This window comes from Lonchura striata, chromosome Z (genome assembly GCF_050655825.1).
Source record: "Lonchura striata isolate lonStrDom1 chromosome Z, ASM5065582v1, whole genome shotgun sequence".
NCBI lineage: Eukaryota > Metazoa > Chordata > Aves > Passeriformes > Estrildidae > Lonchura > Lonchura striata.
In genome coordinates this window covers 60,404,031-60,418,644 of record NC_140740.1, presented here as the reverse complement: position 1 = coordinate 60,418,644, position 14,614 = coordinate 60,404,031, and the positions used below count along the sequence as shown (strand labels likewise).

General features: G+C 41.7%; 1 long non-coding RNA gene across 7 annotated transcripts in view; it reads right to left on the bottom strand.

Moving 5' to 3' along the window:
• LOC146763856 (uncharacterized) overlaps positions 1 to 14,614 on the bottom strand; it is a 178,493-nt gene that overhangs the window by 29,226 nt on the left and 134,653 nt on the right. For 6 of the 7 annotated variants that reach the window (XR_014951292.1, XR_014951291.1, XR_014951294.1 and 3 more), the window contains one exon: positions 1 to 14,614. This exon is cut by the window's left edge and continues 29,226 nt beyond it. This is a non-coding gene — a long non-coding RNA (uncharacterized LOC146763856). The other variant, XR_014951289.1, reaches the window with a different exon arrangement.

Below are 14,614 nucleotides of genomic sequence, written 5' to 3'. Positions count from 1 at the left end.
GGACTAGAAGCAGGCGCTTGGGAAGGAGTGGAACATGCATTGCCCTGGAGGAGTCCTGCTGATCCCATCCTGCCCTGGTGCCTGTAGCTCTCCACAGCTGTGGGAGCCACAACACATCATGGAGACGCTGGGCTTCTGCAGCACAGATGTGGTGCTGCTACGCCTTGGACCCACAAAGCATGGAAGGACATCAAAAGAGCATATGCCTCAGCAATGGCCCTTTCCAGCAGCCAGCTGTCCTGCTGCTCAGAGACATATGTGCACCCAGCCCCTCAGGCCCTTCTGGAAAAGAGCTTTATTTGGAGTGCGGCAGGCTAGGCACAAAGGTGCAGCCTGCTCTCCTGGCACACCACTTGGCTCGGCCTCACTGCCTGTGGGTCTGCACCCAGTGGAAGTCAGCATGGAGGAAGGGAGCTGAGGTGATGAGAGGTGAGGAGTGGCTGGCACATGAAAAGGGCTTATATTTTCCACTCTGGAAAAAAAGCAGTGCATAGGTGGTGTAACAGGGGCCTCTGAAATATCAGAGAACAGGAGAGATCTCTTAATTCATTGTGGATCATAGCATGACTGCTGAGAGGCACTAAAGAAGAACAAAAACTTCAGAGCAAATCCCCCTTACATCCAGCTCAAAGTCAAACCCTGAAATGCATTGTCAGAGGATAATCTGTTAAAAAGCATAAAGAGAGTGAAAAGGTATTAGGCAAAGGAAACATCAACCAAACCCCATGCAATATTTATCTCAGGAGGTCTAGGTTACTAGGAACAGGTACTCCATACTTTATACTTTTATAAGCATTCAGAGTGGTATTAGAAACAAATCAGGGGACTAAGCAGAACTGTGGACTGATTTAGAACAGCTCTTTTGCTGGCATATTCACAGAAGGGTTGTGAAATTATTCAAGGTTTGTTATTAATTATTTTAAATTTCCAAATACATATTCTTTTTTATTTTTCTTTTCTTTGCAAAAGTATATGATGGAACTAATTTACTACCATGAATAAAAAAAGACCCAATCATGTGTTTGAAAACATTGTGAAGCTAATGAGGAAGAAGTCTATTCTACATTTTAAGTGTATCACAATGAGGAGACTAGAAAGCAAATAGAAATGCAGAAGGGTCTAATTACAAGAAGGCAACAAATCACAGCAATTTGTTTGTTTCTGATGAACAAGTTATGCTGCTTAAATGTAGTTAGGATAGCAAATCACAAACTCTCATGGAATAGGAAATAATAATTTTTAATCATTTTTCCTAAACTGTGGCTTTGAAACTCCAAAACCTGGGAAAAAAGAGAAGCAGATACAAGGGTGTGCTGGTCAGTTGGTCACCAGTGATGCAGTTTCCAAGAGTCTGTCAATCTGAAAGAATGGAAAGTATCCTGGACATATTTGTGAGACAAGGAGTTTTGAATAGAGGTAAAAGATTTGTAATTGTGTTAAACTGAGTGGTGGAAGCTTCGAACATTTAGTCAAAGCAGCTGTTATGAAATTCTTATGAGCTGAAACCTAAACAGTTACAGGTGCTTAGTTTATATATGGTATTTTTGTGCTCAGTATTTGCTTCCATCAGTTTTATTCTTTTGTGTTTTTTAATAAATTGATGCAAAGGAATCTGAAGTCAAATAGCAGGTCCATGACCTCTGCATTCCTTTTCTGTGCTCCTGGCCATAGCATCTCCACTGACTGGGTGGATCACTGAAGGACAAGGCTCAGAATCTTGAGTCCAACTATGGCTGAGTCCCACTTAACCAAAATTTGGTCTAGGGCAAGCTGAATGCCAGCTACCATTTTTGTTCTCTGTCCTCTAGGCAATGAAAAGGGAGCTGTTGAGGTAACTACCCAATATGGATCACCCAGTCCAACTCCCTGCTCCTCAAAGGACTACCCAAAACTTAACCACATAACCCAAAGTGCCACACAAATGAGCTCTGACAGGCATGGAGCTGTGACACTCCCTGGGGAGCCTGTTTCAGTGAAGAACATTTTTGTAATGCCCAGTGTGAACTTCTCCTGGTACAGTTTCTGCTTTCCTCCTTGAGGAAGCTGTAGGCTGCCCTGTGGTCACCCCTCAGCCTTCTCCAAGCTGAGCAAACCAAGTGACCTCAGACACTCATCCCAAGTCTTGCTGCTGAGACCTGACAGCAGACAGCCTCTCCCAGACACAGTATGATGTCCTTCTGATGTGGAGGCACGTCGGTGCGAGGCCCCATCAGTGCATTGCAGAGTGGGACCATCACCTCCCGCAGCAATGCTGTGCCTGATGCTTGCCAGCACACAGCTAGCTTTCTTTGCTGCCACAGCACACTGCTGACCCATATTCAACTAGCCATCAACTCAAAACACCATATCTCTTTCTGCAGGTCCTGCTCTCTCCCCTCCAGTTTTATGCATAATCAGGTACCCCACCCTAGGTGGAGAATCCAGTACTGCCTTAGTTAAATTTCACAAGGTCGGTGCTCACCCTGCCAACTCCTCCACAAAGATCCTTTTCTCCTCTTAGGAAAGGCATACCCCATATGTTGCCAGCAGGCTTCACGTCATGTAGACTATCTCATGATAAAAAAGAACAATTTCTCCCAGTGACACCAGCCTTTGAGTCCAGTATTAATCCTGCTGGGTCTTCATGCTTCTTCCTCCATATTTCCCCTGCAAGTGGAAGGAAAGAAAAGAACATTTCTTGTGTTCATGATTCCCTAATGAATCCTTCCAAGGTCCTGAAGTCTCTCTCAATTGTTATTGGGCTACTTATTGCAACTTCATCACTGTCTAAATGAAAAAAAAATCAATAATGGATAATAATCCAAGATCCATAACAGGATAGGAAGCTTTCTCTTCATGTCTTTAACCCAAGTGTAGAGAAGCAGCAGATTTGCCTGAGAAGTGAGTCTGGTCCAGCTCCCTTCTCTGCAAATACAAGATTAATTAATTTAAAATAAGCTAGTGAATTGAAAGAAAATTATGTACCTCACAAGACACTGTCACAGACACATAGACTTTTCAAGATTTCAATGAAATAGATAATGGTTGGTTTAGTCTCTCCTCCAGAGGGCTGGGGTTTTTGTCCACTATTACTGTGAGCATTGTTTTCTATAAAGAAATACAAGTTGATCCAGAGACAGAAAAATTTTCCTCCTATTCCCAACCTCAGCTTTGATTGCAGCAAAGTACTAGAGGGGAAGGAAACAGCAGCAATTGCAACTGGATTAACTGATTCAGATTCAGATCGGCAAAGCCCTGCTGTGGTTACACCTGAGCATGCCTCTCCATGCAGATGTGGATTCATGACCCGATGCTCTAGATCTACACCAACAAACACATTAGTTGTTCCCTTGTGTTTCTTTCACTTTTCCTCAGAAATCTATGCCTCTTATACCATGATAACAATTGGAACCCACCAATCCTTATTGTAAGTCATCACTTGCTTTTCTGTACTTATTATTCATCTGGGGTTTACATAGGCATTGTTGCCATGGAAGCAAAGTGAGATGTTTCCACTTTTGAGATGTATTCAATGTTCTTTTTCTGTGCACTTTTTCTACTCCACCAATGGCGATTCTTTAGAGGTCCCATCTCTCCCATTGCTTCTTTATTTGAGATTACCTTGCCCTGATGGGGTGTTTTCCCACAGCCCCCTGCACTGATAATGTCCATTCTTACATTAAGGTGGCAAAAGTAAACAGTAATGACAATGTTGTTATTTCCAGGGGAAAAATGCTGACGCAGGAACTTGTCACAAACTGTGTGTTCTTTGTGTAAACATTGGAGTCTCATTCTTCTTAGCAGCTGCTGACTTCAAGTCACTGGTTATTTGGAGGGGTCAGTAAAGAAATATATTTTTTACTCTTTCTCCAAAATGTTTGAGCAGTCTTGGCAAGTACCACAACATCTACAGAGAATCACCCTAGCTAAAAGGGGACAGCTGAATAGCAGCACTGCTGCAGCTGATATCAGCTGAAGACCTTGGGCTGGGTGAGATGGGTTTTATCTACTATTGTGGTTAAGTTTTATGTAGCCTAGCTCAAAAGCAGAAGAGAATGATAAATAGTCTAACTTCAGACCACTGAATTGACCAAAGTCTTAAGGACACTAGAAAAGCAGGAACAGAGGTTAGTGGTGAAAGAGTGGGGAGGGAAGATGATTTAAGTGCTGAGACTATTTTTTTTCTGGTGGGTGAACAGCTCTACAGCTCTGCTACATTTTAGCTGTTTTGTGGATATTGGTGTCAGCATTTTATTTCTTATTAAACTTAGAAGAAATCAGGGTTTTTGCTTTATATTCCTTCTTCATAAATGTAAACTAATTTTCTGTTGTTATCCTTCCCCTGAAATGGAAAGATTCAAGTACATTGGTCTCAGAGCCAGTTTCCCAGTAAGGCACTGAAACAGCCTGACAAACTTCTGTGGAGCATCTCCGAGTCAACCACACACTGGCTTTGGCTCTCTGGAGCTTTCAGCCATAAACAAATGCTTGGAGAGAACCCTTGTTATATTGCATTTAATTTATGTTTCCAGTTAGAATAGAAGTTTTTAGCTCATTTCCCAGCTCTACTTTATTGCTGTTTATATGCCATCTCTATTTCCCACTTGCATTTATTAAGCTGGTTACTTTTTTAACATTGTCTTTTTCCTTTGTGGAAGCTGGCTCAGATTCCAAGACAAGGCATAACATGAATTCTTACAGGGCTTCTCAACCCTTTGTGTTTGGGTAGGAAGAGAGCTTGTCCCCGTTCTTCTGGATGCACTTAAGGAGCAGACATCTCTATTAAAAATTACAAAAAGTCTCTTTGTGCTGCATATTTCTATTGTTTTTTTTCAAATGTTGTATGCACTCCATTCACCCCAGAGCTCCCATTAAATGTCTCATGGTATATTTCACAATAACCAGGTAGTAATCAGTGTCATGATTGTGTCTTTTGATAATGAACAGAATTCTTTGCATATGCACACACTGTTAGCTTGAGCAGCAATTTAGTTATCATCTGACTTGTTGAGTCAAAGAACTGGTCTGTCAGGAATCCTCTACTGCTACTGCCAAGCCTAGTCTTCCCACAGCCAATAGGGAAATTCCAGGTCAGTCTTGACACAGATAGGTAGCAGGGTACAGACCTATATGAGGAATGTATAGGTATAGGTGCTTTATAGATTTCCCCCTGCACAGGTTCTATACCTTTTGTGAGTAGCATTCTGTAAATTGCCCATGACAAAACATATGAAATTAAGAAACAAGATCTTCACTAAGAGTAAGTATTGTGTTAAAAACTCAGGTGGAAACATTTTAGGCTGCATATAACACAGGATTACTGACTCCAGCTGCTCTATAACAGATTACTGCACAGTGGTCTTATTACACCCTTCTCCAGATTCATCAGAAAGCTCACAGCAAGTGAAATACTTAAGCTGCAGGACAGAAGATTTAGTTTGAGAGTGGTGCTTTCTTTTTCTCTTCCTGTAAAGAGAGAGAGGCAGGCGACTGCATTGACTGGGAGGTCATAGGTTCCCACCTTCAAGAATTTTCCAAAAACAGGTTAGACAAGCATCTGTCAAATAATGCAAATGTGATTGCTTCTGTGTGTTGGACTAGGATGAAAGACTAAATTACCCCCTAAGACCATTCCAGTCCCTCATTGTCTCTGCACAGTTGTGCCATTTGAAGAACTGCTTCACCCTGGAGCAAAACAGGATTCAGCAATTATAAGAAGTTTAACAAGGACAAGTGCCAGATTCTACATGTGGGATGGGGCAACCCTGGATGTATAGACAGACTGGAGAATGAGAGGCTGGAGAGCAGCACTGTGGAAAGGGAGCTGGATATCCCAGTCAGCAGAAAGCTGAACATGAGCCAGCAGTGCCCTGGCAGCCAAGAGGGCCACCTGTGTTCTGTGCAGCATCAGGAACAGCCAGGCAAGGGTGGGAATTGTTCTGCTCTGCTCTGCTGTGCTCTGGGGCAGCTTCACCTTGATCCAGGGGGCAGTTTTGCCCAATATAAGAAAGATGTAAAGCTATTGGAGAGTGTCCAAAGCAGAGCAATGAAAATGATGAAGGGTCTGGAGGGGAAGCCATATGAGACTGAGAATGATTGATCTGTTCAGCCTGGAGAAGAGGAGAGTGAGGAAACCTCATTGTGGTATTCAACATCCTCACAAGGGGAAGCTGAGAGGCAGGTCCTGATCTCTCCATTCTCATGACAAGTGACAGGACTTTGGAAAAGGTCATGAAGCAGAGTTAGGTGGATATCCAGAAAAGCTTTTTCACCCAGAGGTTGGTTGGGCACTGGAAGAGGCTCCCCAGGGAAGTGGTCACAGCAACAGCTTGACAGAGTTCAAGAAGCATTAAACAATGCTCTCAAGCCCATGGTGTGATACTCAGAATGTTCTATGATTCTGTTAAAAGTATATCAATATGTGATGAAATTACACCCATTTTGGCACAGAAGTCTGTTCTGATATTATTAGATAATTTCAAGTGCTGCAAAAGCAGAAGAAATCTTACTTATATGAAGAAACAGAAAACAGTAAGAATAATTATTCTGTATTTAGTCAGCTTGTGTGTTCATTTATCTATTCACCTTCCTCCATGCATGTTTAAAGGAAAAAAGGAATGTTGGCAATTTGTAAGAATGCCCAAGTAAACAGTATTCTCCATATTTCCATGAACAATAACATGGTTATGTTACTCCTCCATTGGTCTTCCTAACACTTACCTCCTGGTCTCTCTGCCAGTTTGTGCTGGTTTGCAGGAATGGGAGGAAAGCTCACCCCAGGGGAAGTTCTTCTTACTCTTACAGCTCTCTCTGGCTGCTCTGCTTTACATCTTTTGGCAAGCTTGGTGAGACAGCAGCTGTGGGTCTTTGTAATGGGGTAGGTCAAGGTTAGCTTAATCACACAATCTAGAATGACTTGAGTTGGAAGGGACTATAAAGATCATCCAGTTCCAATGTGTCTCACATAGGCAAGGATACCACTGGAAGAGATTGCTCAGAGTGCCATCCAGCCTGGCCTTGAACACTCCTAGGGATGAGGCATCCATTACTTTTCTCTGGGTAACCTGTTCCAGTGCCTCACCAACCTCACAGAAAATAATTTATTTCTAGCTTCAAATCTAGTGATGTTTGAACCCATTTCCCCTTGTCCTGTCACTACATGCTCTTCTAAAAAGTTCCTCTCCATCTTTCTTGTAGGCTTCCTTCAGGTACTGGAAGGCCACAATTACATCACCCCTAAGCTTTCTGTTTTCCAGGATGTAGAATCCAAATTCTCTCAGCTTTTCCTTGTAAGATAAGTGCTTCAGCCCTCTGATCATCTTGGTGGCCTCCTCTGGACTCCCTCCAGGAGGTCCATGTCGCTCCTGTGCTGTGGCCCAGAGCTGATGCAGCCCTGCAGGTGTGGTCTCAGCAGAGCAGAGCAGAGGGGCAGAATCCCCTCCCTGGCCCTGCTGCCCACACTGCTCTGGATGCAGCCCAGGACACGTTTGGCTCTCTGGGCTGTGAGTGCCATGGCTGGGTCATGTCCAGCCTCTCACCCACAGCACCCCCAAGTCCTTCTGGGCAGGGCTGCTGTGATCTGTCTATCTTCCAGTCAGAACTGATACTGGGGTTGCTCTGATGCAGGTGTAGCACCTTGCATTTGTCCTTGTTAAACCTCATGAAACTGCCATGGACCCATATCTTGAGCTTGCCCAGATCACCCCTGGATGGCATCCAATTGTTCAAGGGTGTCAACTGGACCATTAAGCTTAGTGTCACCTTAAAACTTGCTGAGGGTGCACTCAATCCCTTTGTCTGTGTCATCAATAAAAGTATTAAAACCGAGTGATCTTGATATGGACCCCTGAGGGCTCTACAGTCACTGATAGCCATCAGGTCTTCGAGACATAGACCATTACCCTCTGGATGCAATCATCCAACCATTTTTTTATCCATCTAATCCATCTCTCTCCAGCTTAGAAAGAAGCATGTTGGGTGGGACCATATGAAAATATTTACACAATTCCAAATGACACCTGTAACCCTTCCCTTATCCAGTGATGTAGTCATTCCATCATAGAACACCACTAGGCTGGTTTAAGGAGGTATGAGGATTCAGTACATTTGTTACAATCAAATCTATATATTGACTGCTGTTAAGCATAGTCTACTCGTTGGCATGGCAACAGCTAATTATATTTAGACAATATATGTTCTTTTTATTCTCAGTTACAACATCTGAGACCTTCAAAAGAGATCTTGGAGAAGTGGTGGGTGATCATAGGGAAGGAAAATCAGGGGAGGTGAAACAATAGGCTACACCAAATTCTTTAAAGATTGCAGCTGTATCTTGTCTGTCTGTCTGCTATTTATTTATTAGACTCAAGAAATTAATTGCTACCTCTTTCCTGATCTTTATTGCAGCAAAATTCCACCTGCTCCCTAGTATGAATCTGAATCCTCTTCAGGACCACACACCAGTGAAAAGGAGCTTCAATTTCTTCCTCCACTAAGCCTCCGTGGCTGGAAGTCTTACAGGTGTACTTTGCTTGCTCTGGCTACTCAATTAGCAGCTGCAGGCTACAATTCACTTAATCTTCCATGCTTGAAGTTAGTTCACCAAGATGCCAAGGCACATAATGAAAATAACATGGTACTTTCCCATGTTCTGAATTGGCTAGTCTTACTAGGATCAGTTCACCTCAGTTCATTAGAAACCAGTTCCTCTGAGAAAGAAGCTGTATGTGAAATAACCTCACCCATCTGGAGACAGACATGTTAAAAAAACAGGAAAGAAAACAATGTTATTCTTCTTTAAGTCAGCATCTTTTTAACACAGACAGACAATATCCCGAAACATATAGTGCCTGTTGTAATTCTTCTAATTCCTCCTGGTATTACAAGAGGAAATGAATTTATTTCCTGGTATCTAAAGTCTCATATGCTATCAGATAGGCCCAAGTTGTCTTTGGACAGGGGCATATATACAATAGAAACTTTTTCAGAGATCCCTGTTGGCATGAAGTTATTATTATGGTTTTTCTCTTGCAGTCTTTTCAGAGTCACAAGGACAAATCAGTGTTTTTAGGGGAATCCTAGTGCTTTCCTAAAAAATAGCATGGTAGTCTTGAACAATGACTACACTATAGCTCAACAGGTCTCTTATCTGGCCATTTCATATTTGAAGTACAAAAGCTTGCATGAAGTTTATTTGAAGTATTTGAATATGACTTTTGTTTTTTTGGAGCTTATGTATCCATCATAGAACTAAAAGTTGTGTTGTGAGAACTATGTTTAAAGAATATTCTAGAAAAAAATTGCAAAACCCCTGAACAAACAAACGGGTGCAGTTAAGTAACACCTTAAAAAGGGTAAACATGAAGTGTATCATGAGATGAACATATCAAGAATTAACATGTCTTTGCCCTTGCCACCTTAGTTGTTCCCCCTCCTACAGGTATATGAACTTTGGACTACTCTTTGCCTGGGTTTGGGTAAGGGGTAAGATCTTCTCTTTCTCTGGAAAGCCACATGCCACTTCTGTCTGCCAAGCCACAGGATCTGAGCTCCATCTGTGGCATGAATACAGGGCAACTTTGAACAAAATGTGCACATATGTCAACTCTACATGCTGGTAAAGCAAAGCCAGAAACCTACAATTAGGCAAATATAAAACTTTTGCATTGTAGAGACATTAAATGAAATACTCATTTTTACAATTTGCAGCATTAATCTTTAACCTAAAGGCTTTTCCTAAAACTCCAAGTATTTAGGTCACCTGGTGGTTTGAAATGTCATTTTAAAAACACTTCTTTCTCAGACTCCTGCTGCCACTGATATGCCAAGAGCATGAGTTTAACATATGTTGGGAGCGCATAAAATCACTGTAGCAGAACAGCAAACATATGAGCAATAGTGGCACTGAGAAGCATCATGTGTCAGCCAGATCAAATAAAAGTGTTAAGGAAAAAAAGGAGGAGCAATAGGATAAGAGAAGGAAGCAAAAGAAAAAAGTGCATTAGAACGGAAAGCATGTGAAGAGGTGATGTCTGTTAATGGAATTTGTCAACTACAGTAAGAATTATACTGGCAAAACTTACTGACTGAATGCATATTACAGGATTTTGATAAAATTGCATCCAGAAGTGACAGGTTTGCAGATGATTTAAAAGCCCTAACAGAAAGTAATACATACTGTTTCTGTCATTTTCTTGCAAAAGGCAGCTTCATATATGATAGGTCCTGCAATAAATGGAATTTCTTTTCCCTCCTCCTGCAAGTTCTAGTAAAAACCAGCACTCTAAATGCAAGCTTACCTTCTAAAGCAGTATCGGTATTCATAACTGGGAATGAAAAAGTGAATTACAGCTGACAGCATTCAGTATATCTGCTGGTGAATAAAGAAAAACAGCTGTTGGTGGCAGCCAGCTGTGAAGATCATGCGGACAACGTTATGTTCAGAACATAAAGTGAACAAGCTGCATGCTGGCATGGATTCTGTTGTAGCAAAAGTGCCCAGTGCCTTGTAAAACATTACAAATAGAGCCAAAACTGTATGGATTAGAAGCAATACAGACAAAATTTATCATAGTTGTGACTACATAGCGAATGCAGCTAGCCTGGGACTTGTCTTGCACCGTGAGCTAGGGCCTAATGTGAGATATGCACTACCACTGTAGGGTTTAAACCTGATTCCTGCTAAGCTGGGGGAAGCTACACCCAGAAGTGATGAATCATTAAACCACCCTGATATATCCATCTCTTAGCAGAAGCACTAATTCATGATGATATTTTGATACATTTTTTGTTTAATTTCAGAACAATTTATATCAGAACTAAGATCTGTAGTTCAGAGTGAAAACATGAATTCACCTCAAGGAGAGGCAATAATCTGTTCTCCATGATGAGTATATAGCCAGGGAACTAAAAGACTTGGAAACTTGTTTCCAAATTATGCTCTGCCCTGCTGTTCTACATGGGTGATTTCCATCCCCCATTTACAAGAAAGAAGAGCTGACTCCTACCACACTTACACTGAGCTCATTACAAGATTCACAGGAGTACCAGGGATGTTCTGTGAGATCAGATCTTCAATGACCTGTGTGGGAAGAGTGAAATTCCATGTGACCAGATCTTCAATATGGTGGCAACATGCAGAAGAAATGGGTCACTTGACAAGTATAACCTGTCACGGGTGACTGTGACAGATGCATACCTTGAGATACAGCCCCTTTTAATGAAGAAATGTGTCTCCTCTGTTTATAAGGTATTCTGCTATGATCACAGCCCTCAAAGTTCTCACAGCCCTGAGCACTCTCACAGGAAGCTGCAAGTCTGCTGCACAGAAGTCTCAATGGCTCTTCAAAAGACAGCATTTGATCGCAATGCTTAATCACAAACACCAAGCAGCATCTCACTTCCTTCTTATCTACTAGTGATGAACATCTCTCACTGAAAATTTTTTTGCCTCTCCCCCAGAATTGCTAATTCTTTCCCTAAACGTTGTTGAGCCATTAGTTATTTCTCTCCTTTCCTGTTTCCAGAATATGGACTCTACCCTCCTTAAAGGCCACTGGTTAAGATAGTTCATATATTTTCTATTCTAATGCAGCTGTCCTGACAGACAGCAATATGGATGCTTGCTATATGCAAGAGATTCTTCTCCATGTGCATGAGATGCATTACCTACAGACACCTCCTCCAGAGACAGTTGCTGCGCTTCACAAGCTCCTCACACCTGGGAGGAGTGAGGAGATTTTTACTCCTTAGAAAGTTGCTTCCCTTTTTGAACACCAGAGATGTCTACTACCAGAGTCTTCTCAGAGAGTCATGTGGCCCTCATGATTGCCTCATCTGATGTTTTCTATCAATTCTACTGAACATTTCCCTGTGGAAGGAGTCCAAGCCTGTTTCACAGGCATACTAATGGAGGTGCAGAAAAGCTAATGGTGGGATTGAGCTCACCTTCATTCACCTAACCCCAAAATCAGGGATCTTATCAGAACTAGTCATCTAGACTCTCTCTACAGTCAATGATGAGAGACAAGTACCTCCACAGCATGATTCACCCCTCTTTTCTTGGACAACTATCCTAAAAGAGGTTGGATTGTACTCTAGAGATGCCTGTCTATCTGCCTGAATGACAGAGGAGATCTAAATAACTGGCTTACCTGAGATACCTATCTGCAGGATGACTTCAGCTAAGTGCTGTGCTCCTACTCCAAGTGATGCACCCAAATTCATGAGGGGAATCTGAGACAGAGTCAGACTCTCTTCCACCTCCAAGGCCTCTGCCCAATTAGAGAGTTCTTCCTCTCAACAGAGACATTCTTTAAAGCAGGAGAATGTTAAAAATGTTCTCCTTGTGCCACTGATATCACGCCTCTGACAATACCTTTCTTCCATTCAAATCCTTTTGAAATCCAAATGCTGTTATGAAAACACAGATGTAATTTTATCTCTGTCTTTTTGTTCTTTCTTTAAAAGAGCAACAAACACAACAAAAAACCACAATTGGAAAAATTCAAGAAGAAAATGCTCAAGGCTACTGCATGGTTTTTATCTAATTTGAATTCAAATAAGTTTTTCATTATTTCTAAATTTAATTATAGCCTTCAAATGTATAAAATTGCATGTGAAAATAATAAGCAGATCTGAAATATACCATTGAACACCAGTCAGAATCACATAGAATCACAATCACATCCCTGCTAATTTGCAGGGATGCTGTTTTCTTGATCAACATAACACCATACCTTCCTCTGCATCCTCAGCCAGACTAAGCAGATGGAGTCTTTTACATACCCTAAAAATGTATATAAATATGTCCTTATCTGAGATCTAGCAAGCAGATTTGACCTTCAGAGGGAATGCTAGGACTCTTTCTCAATTTTAAAATGCCCTGGAGAATGTAACTGGAACCAATAATTTTCCAGAAGTACTGTTTAACTAACCATAATTGTTCTTATATCATATATATAATTTCCTTGTAAATGCTATTGGAATTTTCAAAACTTTCTGTATTTCTGCATTAAAATAGAGTGCATGTGTCTCAGAGGACTTTTTATAACATCCTCTTTTGGTCCTATTAAGCCCTTTTGGCTCATAAACCTATTACATTCTCAAGAATCTTACTCATAGGAGTAAGGGTCCAGGACATGATCCAAATACAGTGGCTGTTTCTCCTCCTTTGTTTCGTGCTTTCACAGAAGCCTATCTTATCTATCTCAGAGAGCACAAATGAGACTGCAGGTTGTAATGAATTGCAATAGATTTATTCTTTACAAATCTTGAAATGAGTTTTTGCAACAAATGAAGATAGCTGTTTCACCCATTGGGTTTCAAGGAGAGTAGCAAAGATGTCTGAACCTCTTCAAATTGTCATCAGCTATATAATTTTTGAAGTACTAGGCAACTTGATTCAGCATGTCATTATAATAGCTTTCACAAGAGGAGAGCAGTATTAATGTGTAGTGATGGAGCTAAAGGGGAAGTTCACACCTTTCCAAAGTTTGTTTCCTTGCTTGTTAAACAGCCCACAGACCTGGAACACTCTGAGAATATACCCAGTATTGAACTTGCAGCCCAAAAAATGAAAAATTTACATCTGTTTCTTCTTTTAGGTTTTAGTAAAAGGAATTTAAATTCTTCTTCTGGGTTACTCTAGAGCAAAATTTTAATGATGGATTATGAATTAATTCAAACTCCAAGTTTGTGTCATCCAAGACTAAGAATATTTGAGGGCTTTGTTGTTCTTCTGAGCTGTTGAATTCTTTTTTTATTATCATAGATCTTTACTTAGTGTCTGTGCAGGCTTGTGTTTAACACACACCATCTCCAGTGACAGCTTGTCCGTTGGTGCTCAGACCTCAGAATTCCTCACACAATTCATGCACAGATGTGTGTACAGCTCTGGTCCTGCATATTATAATGTGTGTTGATGCTCAGAGGAGGACAGAAGAATTTTTTCCTGCAGGGACTTATACGCACAATGCATTTTTCATCTAATTGTCAATTAGAAGTGTCATACTAGTTTGGGTTTAAATGTCAAAAGTTCTGGTAGTGCGGATGGCTAGAGGTGTTGCATCTGTGAGAACATGCCAGAAGCTTCCCCCATGTGCAACAGAGCCAATTCCAGCAAGCTCTGAGATGGACTTGCCACTATTCAAGACTGAGCCCATCAGTGATGGTGGCAGCATCTCTGGGATAACATATCCAAGAAGTAAAAACTGTGCAACTCTAGATGAGGAGAGGAGTGAGAACAGGTGAGAGGAATAACTCTGCAGTCATGAAGGCTAGTGATGGAGGGGCAGGAGGTTCTCCAGGCACCAGAGCTGAGGTTCCCCTGCAGCCCCGGTGGAAGATCATGGTGAGGCAGCTGTGCCTCTGTAGCCCAAAAGGACCTTGGTGGAGCAGAGATCCACCTTCAGTCTGTGGAGGATGCCACAACAGAACAGGTCAACACCTAAAAGAAGCTAACATCCCATGGGAAACCTTTGGTGAAGCAGGTTGGCTGGTAGGACTTCTGACCTGTTGGGAACCCATGCTGGAGCAGTTCATGAAGAACAACAGCACATGGGAAGGACTCATGATAGAGAAATCTGTGAAATATTGTCTTCCATGGGAGGGTTCCCACACTGAAGCAGGGGAGGAC